General features: G+C 44.9%; 1 protein-coding gene across 3 annotated transcripts in view; it reads left to right on the forward strand.

Moving 5' to 3' along the window:
* Positions 1-14,181, forward strand: part of LOC124038633 (protein kinase C epsilon type-like) — a 290,126-nt gene that overhangs the window by 180,133 nt on the left and 95,812 nt on the right. The window lies entirely within an intron of this gene.

Consider the following 14,181-nt stretch of genomic DNA (forward strand, 5'->3'; position numbering starts at 1 on the left):
TCTAAGTCAGTAACCATGGTCTCTCTCAGTCAGTAACCATGGTCTCTCTCTCAGTCTGTAACCATGATGTCTCTCTCGGTCTGTAAGGTGAATGAACATGTGATGTAACCATGGTTTCTCTGTCTGTAAGGTGAATGAACATGTGAGGTAACCATGGTCTCTCTCAGTCAGTAACCATGGTCTCTCTCTCAGTCAGTAACCATGGTCTCTCTCTCAGTCTGTAAGGTGAATGAACATGTGAGGTAGCCATGGCCTCTCTCAGTCAGTAACCATGTTCTCTCTCAGTCAGTAACCATGGTCTCTCTCAGTGAGTAACCATGGTCTCTCTCTCAGTCTGTAAGGTGAATGAACATGTGAGGTAACCATGGTCTCTCTAAATCAGTAACCATGGTCTCTCTCTCAGTCTATAACCATGGTGTCTCTCTCAGTCTGTAAGGTGAATGAACATGTGATGTAACCATGGTCTCTCTCTCAGTCTGTAACCATGGTGTTTCTCTCAGTCAGTAACCATGGCCTCTCTCTCAGTCTGTAACCATGGTCTCTCTCAGTCTGTAACCATGGTCTCTCTCAGTCCATAACCATGGTCTCTCTCAGTCCATAACCATGGTCTCTCTCAGTCTGTAACCATGGTGTCTCTTTCAGTCTGTAAGGTGAATGAATATGTGAGGTAACCATGGTCTCTCTCAGTCAGTAACCATGGTCTCTCTCAGTCCATAACAATGGTATCTCTCAATCTATAACCATGGTGTCTCTCTCAGTCTGTAACCATGGTATCTCTCTCTCTCAGTCTTTAACCATGGTCTCTCTCTCAGTCTGTAACCATGTTGTCTCTCTCAGTCTGTAACCATGGTCTCTCTCAGTGAGTAACAATGGTCTCTCTCTCAGTCAGTAACCATGGTCTCTCTCTCAGTCTGTAACCATGGTCTCTCTCTCAGTCAGTAAGGTGAATAAACATGTGAGGTAACCATGGTCTCTCTTAGTCAGTAACCATGGTCTCTCTCTCAGCCTGTAAGGTGAATGAACATGTGAGGTAACCATGGTCTCTCTTAGTCAGTAACCATGGTCTCTCTCAGTCTGTAACCATGGTCTCTCTCTCAGTCTGTAACCATGGTCTCTCTCTAAGTCTGTAACCATGGTTTCTCTCTCAATCAGTAACCATGGTCTCTCTCAGTCAGTAACCATGGTCTCTCTCTCAGTCTGTAACCATGGTGTCTCTCTCAGTCTGTAAGGTGAATGAACATGTGAGGTAACCATGGTCTCTCTCTCAGTCAGTAACCATGGTGTCTATCTCAGTCTCTAACCATGGTGTTTCTCTCAGTCAGTAACCATGGTCTCTCTCTAAGTCAGTAACCATGGTGTTGCTCTCAGTTAATAACCATGGTCTCTCTCTGTCAGTAACCATGGTCTCTCTCAATTAGTAACCATGGTCTCTCAGTCAGTAACCATGGTCTATCTCTCAGTCAGTAACCATGGTCTCTCTCTCAGTCTGTAAGGTGAATGAACATGTGATGTAACCATGGTCTCTCTCAGTCAGTAACCATGGTCTCTCTCAGTCAGTAACCATGGTCTTTCTCTCAGTCTGTAAGGTGAATGAACATGTGAGGTAACCATAGTCTCTCTAAATCAGTAACCATGGTCTCTCTCAGTCAGTACCCATGGTGTCTCTCTCAGTCTGTAAGGTCAATGAACATGTGAGGTAACCATGGTCTCTCTCTCAGTCTGTAAGGTGAATGAACATGTGAGGTAACCATGGTCTCTCTCAGTCAGGAACCATGGTCTCTCTCAGTCAGTAATCATGGTCTCTCTCTCAGTCTGTAAGGTGAATGAACATGTGAGGTAACCATGGTCTCTCATAGTCAGTAACCATGGTCTCTCTCAGTCTGTAACCATGGTCTCTCTCTCAGTCTTTTACCATGGTCTCTCTCTGTCTGTAACCATGGTTTCTCTATCAGTCAGTAACCATGGTCTCTCTCTCAGTCTGTAAGGTGAATGAAAGTGTGAGGTAACCATGGTCTCTCTCAGTCAGTAACCATGGTCTCTCTCAGTCAGTAACCATGGTATCTCTCAGTCAGTAACCATGGTCTCTCTCTCAGTCTATAACCATGATGTCTCTCTCAGTCTGTAAGGTGAATGAACATGTGAGGTAACCATGGTCTCTCTCTCAGTCTGTAAGGTGACTGAACATGTGAGGTAACCATGGTCTCTCTCAGTGAGTAACCATGGTCTCTCTCTCAGTCAGTAACCATGGTCTCTCTCTCAGTCTGTAAGGTGAATGAACATGTGAGGTAACCATGGTCTCTCTCAGTCTGTAACCATGGTGTCTCTCTCAGTCTGTAAGATGAATGAACATGTAAGGTAACCATGGTCTCTCTCTCTCAGTCTGTAAGGTGACTGAACATGTGAGGTAACCATGGTCTCTCTCAGTGAGTAACAATGGTCTCTCTCTCAGTCAGTAACCATGGTCTCTCTCTGTCTGTAACCATGGTCTCTCTCAGTCAGTAACCATGGTGTATCTCTCAGTCTGTACTGTGAATGAACATGTGAGGTAACCATGGTCTCTCTAAGTCAGTAACCATGGTATCTCTCAGTCTGTAACCATGGTCTCTCTCTCAGTCTTTTACCATGGTCTCTCTCTGTCTGTAACCATGGTTTCTCTATCAGTCAGTAACCATGGTCTCTCTCTCAGTCTGTAAGGTGAATGAAAGTGTGAGGTAACCATGGTCTCTCTCAGTCAGTAACCATGGTCTCTCTCAGTCAGTAACCATGGTATCTCTCAGTCAGTAACCATGGTCTCTCTCTCAGTCTATAACCATGATGTCTCTCTCAGTCTGTAAGGTGAATGAACATGTGAGGTAACCATGGTCTCTCTCTCAGTCTGTAACGTGACTGAACATGTGAGGTAACCATGGTCTCTCTCAGTGAGTAACCATGGTCTCTCTCTCAGTCAGTAACCATGGTCTCTCTCTCAGTCTGTAAGGTGAATGAACATGTGAGGTAACCATGGTCTCTCTCTGTCTGTAACCATGGTGTCTCTCTCAGTCTGTAAGATGAATGAACATGTAAGGTAACCATGGTCTCTCTCTCTCAGTCTGTAAGGTGACTGAACATGTGAGGTAACCATGGTCTCTCTCAGTGAGTAACAATGGTCTCTCTCTCAGTCAGTAACCATGGTCTCTCTCTGTCTGTAACCATGGTCTCTCTCAGTCAGTAACCATGGTGTATCTCTAAGTCTGTACTGTGAATGAACATGTGATGTAACCATGGTCTCTCTCTCAGTCTGTAACGTGAATGAACATGTGATGTAACCATGGTCTCTCTCTCAGTCTGTAACGTGAATGAACATGTGAGGTAACCATGGTCTCTCTCAGTCAGTAACCATGGTCTCTCTCAGTCAGTAACCATGGTCTCTCTCTCAGTCTGTAAGGTGAATGAACATGTGAGGTAACCATGGTCTCTCTAAATCAGTAACCATGGTCTCTCTCAGTCAGTAACCATGGTGTCTCTCTCAGTCTGTAAGGTCAATGAACATGTGAGGTAACCATGGTCTCTCTCTCAGTCTGTAAGGTGAATGAACATGTGAGGTAACCATGGTCTCTCTCAGTCAGGAACCATGGTCTCTCTCAGTCAGTAATCATGGTCTCTCTCTCAGTCTGTAAGGTGAATGAACATGTGAGGTAACCATGGTCTCTCATAGTCAGTAACCATGGTCTCTCTCAGTCTGTAACCATGGTCTCTCTCTCAGTCTTTTACCATGGTCTCTCTCTGTCTGTAACCATGGTTTCTCTATCAGTCAGTAACCATGGTCTCTCTCTCAGTCTGTAAGGTGAATGAAAGTGTGAGGTAACCATGGTCTCTCTCAGTCAGTAACCATGGTCTCTCTCAGTCAGTAACCATGGTATCTCTCAGTCAGTAACCATGGTCTCTCTCTCGGTCTGTAAGTTGAATGAACATGTGAGGTAACCATGGTCTCTCTCAGTCAGTAACCATGGTCTCTCTCTCAGTCTATAACCATGATGTCTCTCTCAGTCTGTAAGGTGAATGAACATGTGAGGTAACCATGGTCTCTCTCTCAGTCTGTAAGGTGACTGAACATGTGAGGTAACCATGGTCTCTCTCAGTGAGTAACCATGGTCTCTCTCTCAGTCAGTAACCATGGTCTCTCTCTCAGTCTGTAAGGTGAATGAACATGTGAGGTAACCATGGTCTCTCTCAGTCTGTAACCATGGTGTCTCTCTCAGTCTGTAAGATGAATGAACATGTGAGGTAACCATGGTCTCTCTCTCAGTCTGTAAGGTGACTGAACATGTGAGGTAACCATGGTCTCTCTCAGTGAGTAACAATGGTCTCTCTCTCAGTCAGTAACCATGGTCTCTCTCTGTCTGTAACCATGGTCTCTCTCAGTCAGTAACCATGGTGTATCTCTCAGTCTGTACTGTGAATGAACATGTGAGGTAATCATGGTCTCTCTAAGTCAGTAACCATGGTATCTCTCAGTCTGTAACCATGGTCTCTCTCTCAGTCTGTAAGGTAAATGAACATGTGATGTAACCATGGTCTCTCTCTCAGTCTGTAACGTGAATGAACATGTGAGGTAACCATGGTCTCTCTCAGTCAGTAACCATGGTCTCTCTCAGTCAGTAACCATGGTCTCTCTCTCAGTCTGTAAGGTGAATGAACATGTGAGGTAACCATGGTCTCTCTAAATCAGTAACCATGGTCTCTCTCAGTCTGTAACCATGGTCTCTCTCTCAGTCTTTTACCATGGTCTCTCTCTGGCTGTAACCATGGTTTCTCTATCAGTCAGTAACCATGGTCTCTCTCTCAGTCTGTAAGGTGAATGAAAGTGTGAGGTAACCATGGTCTCTCTCAGTCAGTAACCATGGTCTCTCTCAGTCAGTAACCATGGTATCTCTCAGTCAGTAACCATGGTCTCTCTCTCGGTCTGTAAGTTTAATGAACATGTGAGGTAACCATGGTCTCTCTAAGTCAGTAACCATGGTCTCTCTCAGTCAGTAACCATGGTCTCTCTCTCAGTCTATAACCATGATGTCTCTCTCAGTCTGTAAGGTGAATGAACATGTGAGGTAACCATGGTCTCTCTTTCAGTCTGTAAGGTGACTGAACATGTGAGGTAACCATGGTCTCTCTCAGTGAGTAACCATGGTCTCTCTCTCAGTCAGTAACCATGGTCTCTCTCTCTCAGTCTGTAAGGTGAATGAACATGTGAGGTAACCATGGTCTCTCTCAGTCAGTAACCATGGTCTCTCTCAGTCAGTAACCATGGTATCTCTCAGTCAGTAACCATGGTCTCTCTCTCAGTCTGTAAGTTGAATGAACATGTGAGGTAACCATGGTCTCTCTAAGTCAGTAACCATGGTCTCTCTCAGTCAGTAACCATGGTCTCTCTCTGTCTTTAACCATGATGTCTCTCTCAGTCTGTAAAGTGAATGAACATGTGATGTAACCATGGTCTCTCTCAGTCTGTAAGGTAAAATGAACATGTGAGGTAACCATGGTCTCTCTCAGTCAGTAACCATGGTCTCTCTCAGTCAGTAACCATGGTCTCTCTCTCAGTCAGTAACCATGGTCTCTCTCTCAGTCTGTAAGGTGAATGAACATGTGAGGTAACCATGGCCTCTCTCAGTCAGTAACCATGGTATCTCTCAGTCAGTAACCATGGTCTCTCTCTCAGTCTGTAAGTTGAATGAACATGTGAGGTAACCATGGTCTCTCTAAGTCAGTAACCATGGTCTCTCTCAGTCAGTAACCATGGTCTCTCTCTCAGTCTTTAACCATGATGTCTCTCTCAGTCTGTAAGGTGAATGAACATGTGATGTAACCATGGTCTCTCTCAGTCTGTAAGGTGAATGAACATGTGAGGTAACCATGGTCTCTCTCAGTCAGTAACCATGGTCTCTCTCAGTCAGTAACCATGGTCTCTCTCTCAGTCAGTAACCATGGTCTCTCTCTCAGTCTGTAAGGTGAATGAACATGTGAGGTAACCATGGCCTCTCTCAGTCAGTAACCATGGTCTCTCTCAGTCAGTAACCATGGTCTCTCTCTCAGTCTGTAAGGTGAATGAACATGTGAGGTAACCATGGTCTCTCTAAATCAGTAACCATGGTCTCTCTCAGTTAGTAACCATGGTCTCTCTCTCAGTCTGTAACCATGGTGTCTCTCTCAGTCTGTAAGGTGAATGAACATGTGAGGTAACCATGGTCTCTCTCTGTCTGTAACCATGGTTTCTCTATCAGTCAGTAACCATGGTCTCTCTCAGTCAGTAACCATGGTCTCTCTGTCAGTAACCATTGTATCTCTCTCAGTCTGTAGCCATGGTCTCTCTCTCAGTCTGTAAGGTGAATGAATATGTGAGGTAACCATGGTCTCTCTCTGTCTGTAACCATGGTGTCTCTCTCAGTCTGTAAGATGAATGAACATGTAAGGTAACCATGGTCTCTCTCTCTCAGTCTGTAAGGTGACTGAACATGTGAGGTAACCATGGTCTCTCTCAGTGAGTAACAATGGTCTCTCTCTCAGTCAGTAACCATGGTCTCTCTCTGTCTGTAACCATGGTCTCTCTCAGTCAGTAACCATGGTGTATCTCTCAGTCTGTACTGTGAATGAACATGTGATGTAACCATGGTCTCTCTCTCAGTCTGTAACGTGAATGAACATGTGATGTAACCATGGTCTCTCTCTCAGTCTGTAACGTGAATGAACATGTGAGGTAACCATGGTCTCTCTCAGTCAGTAACCATGGTCTCTCTCAGTCAGTAACCATGGTCTCTCTCTCAGTCTGTAAGGTGAATGAACATGTGAGGTAACCATGGTCTCTCTAAATCAGTAACCATGGTCTCTCTCAGTCAGTAACCATGGTGTCTCTCTCAGTCTGTAAGGTCAATGAACATGTGAGGTAACCATGGTCTCTCTCTCAGTCTGTAAGGTGAATGAACATGTGAGGTAACCATGGTCTCTCTCAGTCAGGAACCATGGTCTCTCTCAGTCAGTAATCATGGTCTCTCTCTCAGTCTGTAAGGTGAATGAACATGTGAGGTAACCATGGTCTCTCATAGTCAGTAACCATGGTCTCTCTCAGTCTGTAACCATGGTCTCTCTCTCAGTCTTTTACCATGGTCTCTCTCTGTCTGTAACCATGGTTTCTCTATCAGTCAGTAACCATGGTCTCTCTCTCAGTCTGTAAGGTGAATGAAAGTGTGAGGTAACCATGGTCTCTCTCAGTCAGTAACCATGGTCTCTCTCAGTCAGTAACCATGGTATCTCTCAGTCAGTAACCATGGTCTCTCTCTCGTCTGTAAGTTGAATGAACATGTGAGGTAACCATGGTCTCTCTCAGTCAGTAACCATGGTCTCTCTCAGTCTATAACCATGATGTCTCTCTCAGTCTGTAAGGTGAATGAACATGTGAGGTAACCATGGTCTCTCTCTCAGTCTGTAAGGTGACTGAACATGTGAGGTAACCATGGTCTCTCTCAGTGAGTAACCATGGTCTCTCTCTCAGTCAGTAACCATGGTCTCTCTCTCAGTCTGTAAGGTGAATGAACATGTGAGGTAACCATGGTCTCTCTCAGTCTGTAACCATGGTGTCTCTCTCAGTCTGTAAGATGAATGAACATGTGAGGTAACCATGGTCTCTCTCTCAGTCTGTAAGGTGACTGAACATGTGAGGTAACCATGGTCTCTCTCAGTGAGTAACAATGGTCTCTCTCAGTCAGTAACCATGGTCTCTCTCTGTCTGTAACCATGGTCTCTCTCAGTCAGTAACCATGGTGTATCTCTCAGTCTGTACTGTGAATGAACATGTGAGGTAATCATGGTCTCTCTAAATCAGTAACCATGGTATCTCTCAGTCTGTAACCATGGTCTCTCTCTCAGTCTGTAAGGTAAATGAACATGTGATGTAACCATGGTCTCTCTCTCAGTCTGTAACGTGAATGAACATGTGAGGTAACCATGGTCTCTCTCAGTCAGTAACCATGGTCTCTCTCAGTCAGTAACCATGGTCTCTCTCTCAGTCTGTAAGGTGAATGAACATGTGAGGTAACCATGGTCTCTCTAAATCAGTAACCATGGTCTCTCTCAGTCTGTAACCATGGTCTCTCTCTCAGTCTTTTACCATGGTCTCTCTCTGGCTGTAACCATGGTTTCTCTATCAGTCAGTAACCATGGTCTCTCTCTCAGTCTGTAAGGTGAATGAAAGTGTGAGGTAACCATGGTCTCTCTCAGTCAGTAACCATGGTCTCTCTCAGTCAGTAACCATGGTATCTCTCAGTCAGTAACCATGGTCTCTCTCTCGGTCTGTAAGTTTAATGAACATGTGAGGTAACCATGGTCTCTCTAAATCAGTAACCATGGTCTCTCTCAGTCAGTAACCATGGTCTCTCTCTCAGTCTATAACCATGATGTCTCTCTCAGTCTGTAAGGTGAATGAACATGTGAGGTAACCATGGTCTCTCTTTCAGTCTGTAAGGTGACTGAACATGTGAGGTAACCATGGTCTCTCTCAGTGAGTAACCATGGTCTCTCTCTCAGTCAGTAACCATGGTCTCTCTCTCAGTCTGTAAGGTGAATGAACATGAGGTAACCATGGTCTCTCTCACTCCAGTCAGTAACCATGGTCTCTCTCAGTCAGTAACCATGGTATCTCTCAGTCAGTAACCATGGTCTCTCTCTCAGTCTGTAAGTTGAATGAACATGTGAAACCATGGTCTCTCTAAGTCAGTAACCATGGTCTCTCTCAGTCAGTAACCATGGTCTCTCTCTGTCTTTAACCATGATGTCTCTCTCAGTCTGTAAAGTGAATGAACATGTGATGTAACCATGGTCTCTCTCAGTCTGTAAGGTAAAATGAACATGTGAGGTAACCATGGTCTCTCTCAGTCAGTAACCATGGTCTCTCTCAGTCAGTAACCATGGTCTCTCTCAGTCAGTAACCATGGTCTCTCTCTCAGTCTGTAAGGTGAATGAACATGTGAGGTAACCATGGCCTCTCTCAGTCAGTAACCATGGTATCTCTCAGTCAGTAACCATGGTCTCTCTCTCAGTCTGTAAGTTGAATGAACATGTGAGGTAACCATGGTCTCTCTAAGTCAGTAACCATGGTCTCTCTCAGTCAGTAACCATGGTCTCTCTCAGTCTTTAACCATGATGTCTCTCTCAGTCTGTAAGGTGAATGAACATGTGATGTAACCATGGTCTCTCTCAGTCTGTAAGGTGAATGAACATGTGAGGTAACCATGGTCTCTCTCAGTCAGTAACCATGGTCTCTCTCAGTCAGTAACCATGGTCTCTCTCTCAGTCAGTAACCATGGTCTCTCTCTCAGTCTGTAAGGTGAATGAACATGTGAGGTAACCATGGCCTCTCTCAGTCAGTAACCATGGTCTCTCTCAGTCAGTAACCATGGTCTCTCTCTCAGTCTGTAAGGTGAATGAACATGTGAGGTAACCATGGTCTCTCTAAATCAGTAACCATGGTCTCTCTCAGTTAGTAACCATGGTCTCTCTCTCAGTCTGTAACCATGGTGTCTCTCTCAGTCTGTAAGGTGAATGAACATGTGAGGTAACCATGGTCTCTCTCTGTCTGTAACCATGGTTTCTCTATCAGTCAGTAACCATGGTCTCTCTCAGTCAGTAACCATGGTCTCTCTGTCAGTAACCATTGTATCTCTCTCAGTCTGTAGCCATGGTCTCTCTCTCAGTCTGTAAGGTGAATGAATATGTGAGGTAACCATGGTCTCTCTCAGTCAGTAGCCATGGTCTCTCTCTCAGTCTGTAAGGTGAATGAATATGTGAGGTAACCATGGTCTCTCTCAGTCAGTAGCCATGGTCTCTCTCTCAGTCTGTAAGGTGAATGAACATGTGATGTAACCATGGTCTCTCTCTCAGTCTGTAACGTGAATGAACATGTGAGGTAACCATGGTCTCTCTCAGTCAGTAACCATGGTCTCTCTCAGTCAGTAACCATGGTCTCTCTCTCAGTCTGTAAGGTGAATGAACATGTGAGGTAACCATGGTCTCTCTAAATTAGTAACCATGGTCTCTCTCAGTCAGTAACTATGGTATCTCTCTCAGTCTGTAACCATGGTGTCTCTCTCAGTCTGTAAGGTGAATGAACATGTGAGGTAACCATGGTCTCTCTCTCAGTCTGTAAGGTGAATGAACATGTGAGGTAACCATGGTCTCTCTCAGTCAGTAACCATGGTCTCTCATAGTCAGTAACCATGGTCTCTCTCAGTCTGTAACCATGGTCTCTCTCTCAGTATGTAACCATAGTCTCTCTCTGTCTGTAACCATGGTTTCTCTATCAGTCAGTAACCATGGTCTCTCTCTCAGTCTGTAACCATAGTCTCTCTCTGTCTGTAACCATGGTCTCTCTCTCAGTCTGTAAGGTTAATGAAAGTGTGAGGTAACCATGGTCTCTCTCAGTCAGTAACCATGGTCTCTCTCAGTCAGTAACCATTGTATCTCTCTCAGTCTGTAGCCATGGTCTCTCTCTCAGTCTGTAAGGTGAATGAATATGTGAGGTAACCATGGTCTCTCTCAGTCAGTAACCATTGTATCTCTCTCAGTCAGTAACCATGGTCTCTCTCTCAGTCTGTAAGGTGAATGCACATGTGGTGTAACCATGGTCTCTCTCAGACAGTAACCATGGTGTCTCTCTCAGTCTGTAAGGTGAATGAACATGTGATGTAACCATGGTCTCTCTCTCAGTCTGTAATGTGAATGAACATGTGAGGTAACCATGGTCTCTCTCAGTCAGTAACCATGGTCTCTCTCAGTCAGTAACCATGGTCTCTCTCTCAGTCTGTAAGGTGAATGAACATGTGAGGTAACCATGGTCTCTCTAAATCAGTAACCATGGTCTCTCTCAGTCAGTAACCATGGTCTCTCTCTCAGTCTGTAACCATGGTCTCTCTCTCAGTCTGTAAGGTGAATGAACATGTGAGGTAACCATCGTCTCTCTCAGTCAGTAACCATGGTCTCTCTCATTCAGTAACCATGGTCTCTCTCTCAGTCTGTAAGGTGAATGAACATGTGAGGTAACCATGGTCTCTCATAGTCAGTAACCATGGTCTCTCTCAGTCTGTAACCATGGTTTCTCTATCAGTCAGTAACCATGGTCTCTCTCTCAGTCTGTAACCATGGTCTCTCTCTCAGTCTGTAAGGTGAATGAAAGTGTGAGGTAACCATGGTCTCTCTCAGTCAGTAACCATGGTCTCTCTCAGTCAGTAACCATGGTCTCTCTCTCAGTCTGTAAGTTGAATGAACATGTGAGGTAACCATGGTCTCTCTAAATCAGTAACCGTGGTCTCTCTCAGTCAGTAACCATGGTCTCTCTCTCAGCCTGTAACCATGGTCTCTCTCAGTCAGTAACCATGGTCTCTCTCTCAGTCTGTAAGGTGAATGAACATGTGAGGTAACCATGGTCTCTCTAAGTCAGTAACCATGGTCTCTCTCAGTCAGTAACCATGGTCTCTCTCTCAGTATATAACCATGATGTCTCTCTCAGTCTGTAAGGTGAATGAACATGTGAGGTAACCATGGTCTCTCTCTCAGTCTGTAAGGTGACTGAACATGTGAGGTAACCATGGTCTCTCTCAGTGAGTAACCATGGTCTCTCTCTCAGTCAGTAACCATGGTCTCTCTCTCAGTCTGTAAGGTGAATGAACATGTGAGGTAACCATGGTCTCTCTCAGTCAGTAACCATGGTCTCTCTCAGTCAGTAACCATGGTATCTCTCAGTCAGTAACCATGGTCTCTCTCTCAGTCTGTAAGTTGAATGAACATGTGAGGTAACCATGGTCTCTCTAAGTCAGTAACCGTGGTCTCTCTCAGTCAGTAACCATGGTCTCTCTCTCAGCCTGTAACCATGGTCTCTCTCAGTCAGTAACCATGGTGTCTCTCTCAGTCTGTAAGGTGAATGAACATGTGATGTAACCATGGTCTCTCTCAGTCTGTAAGGTGAATGAACATGTGAGGTAACCATGGTCTCTCTCAGTCAGTAACCATGGTCTCTCTCAGTCAGTAACCATGGTCTCTCTCTGTCAGTAACCATGGTCTCTCTCTCAGTCTGTAAGGTGAATGAACATGTGAGGTAACCATGGCCTCTCTCAGTCAGTAACCATGGTCTCTCTCAGTCAGTAACCATGGTCTCTCTCTCAGTCTGTAAGGTGAATGAACATGTGAGGTAACCATGGTCTCTCTAAATCAGTAACCATGGTCTCTCTCAGTTAGTAACCATGGTCTCTCTCTCAGTCTGTAACCATGGTGTCTCTCTCAGTCTGTAAGGTGAATGAACATGTGAGGTAACCATGGTCTCTCTCTCAGTCTGTAAGGTGACTGAACATGTGAGGTAACCATGGTCTCTCTCAGTGAGTAACCATGGTCTCTCTCTCAGTAAGTAACCATGGTCTCTCTCTCAGTCTGTAAGGTGACTGAACATGTGAGGTAACCATGGTCTCTCATAGTCAGTAACCATGGTCTCTCTCAGTCTGTAACCATGGTCTCTCTCTCAGTCTGTAACCATAGTCTCTCTCTGTCTGTAACCATGGTTTCTCTATCAGTCAGTAACCATGGTCTCTCTCTGTCTGTAAGGTGAATGAAAGTGTGAGGTAACCATGGTCTCTCTCAGTCAGTAACCATGGTCTCTCTCAGTCAGTAACCATGGTCTCTCTCAGTCAATAACCATGGTCTCTCTCTCAGTCTGTAAGGTGAATGCACATGTGGTGTAACCATGGTCTCTCTCAGACAGTAACCATGGTGTCTCTCTCAGTCTGTAAGGTGAATGAACATGTGATGTAACCATGGTCTCTCTCTCAGTCTGTAACGTGAATGAACATGTGAGGTAACCATGGTCTCTCTAAATCAGTAACCATGGTCTCTCTCAGTTAGTAACCATGGTCTCTCTCTCAGTCTGTAACCATGGTGTCTCTCTCAGTCTGTAAGGTGAATGAACATGTGAGGTAACCATGGTCTCTCTCTCAGTCTGTAAGGTGACTGAACATGTGAGGTAACCATGGTCTCTCTCAGTGAGTAACCATGGTCTCTCTCTCAGTCAGTAACCATGGTCTCTCTCTCAGTCTGTAAGGTGACTGAACATGTGAGGTAACCATGGTCTCTCATAGTCAGTAACCATGGTCTCTCTCAGTCTGTAACCATGGTCTCTCTCTCAGTCTGTAACCATAGTCTCTCTCTGTCTGTAAACATGGTTTCTCTATCAGTCAGTAACCATGGTCTCTCTCTGTCTGTAAGGTGAATGAAAGTGTGAGGTAACCATTGGCTCTCTCAGTCAGTAACCATGGTCTCTCTCAGTCAGTAACCATTGTATCTCTCTCAGTCTGTAGCCATGGTCTCTCTCTCAGTCTGTAAGGTGAATGCACATGTGGTGTAACCATGGTCTCTCTCAGACAGTAACCATGGTGTCTCTCTCAGTCTGTAAGGTGAATGAACATGTGATGTAACCATGGTCTCTCTCTCAGTCTGTAACGTGAATGAACATGTGAGGTAAACATGGTCTCTCTCAGTCAGTAACCATGGTCTATCTCAGTCAGTAACCATGGTCTCTCTCTCAGTCTGTAAGGTGAATGAACATGTGAGGTAACCATGGTCTCTCTAAATTAGTAACCATGATCTCTCTCAGTCAGTAACTATGGTATCTCTCTCAGTCTGTAACCATGGTGTCTCTCTCCGTCTGTAAGGTGAATGAACATGTGAGGTAACCATGGTCTCTCTCTCAGTCTGTAAGGTGAATGAACATGTGAGGTAACCATGGTCTCTCTCAGTCAGTAACCATGGTCTCTCATAGTCAGTAACCATGGTCTCTCTCAGTCTGTAACCATGGTCTCTCTCTCAGTCTGTAACCATAGTCTCTCTCTGTCTGTAACCATGGTTTCTCTATCAGTCAGTAACCATGGTCTCTCTCTGTCTGTAACCATGGTCTCTCTCTCAGTCTGTAAGGTTAATGAAAGTGTGAGGTAACCATGGTCTCTCTCAGTCAGTAACCATGGTCTCTCTCAGTCAGTAACCATTGTATCTCTCTCAGTCTGTAGCCATGGTCTCTCTCTCAGTCTGTAAGGTGAATGAATATGTGAGGTAACCATGGTCTCTCTAAGTCAGTAGCCATGGTCTCTCTCTCAGTCTGTAAGGTGAATGCACATGTGGTGT

Source organism: Oncorhynchus gorbuscha, linkage group LG06 (assembly GCF_021184085.1).
Source record: "Oncorhynchus gorbuscha isolate QuinsamMale2020 ecotype Even-year linkage group LG06, OgorEven_v1.0, whole genome shotgun sequence".
In the NCBI taxonomy this organism is placed as follows: domain Eukaryota; kingdom Metazoa; phylum Chordata; class Actinopteri; order Salmoniformes; family Salmonidae; genus Oncorhynchus; species Oncorhynchus gorbuscha.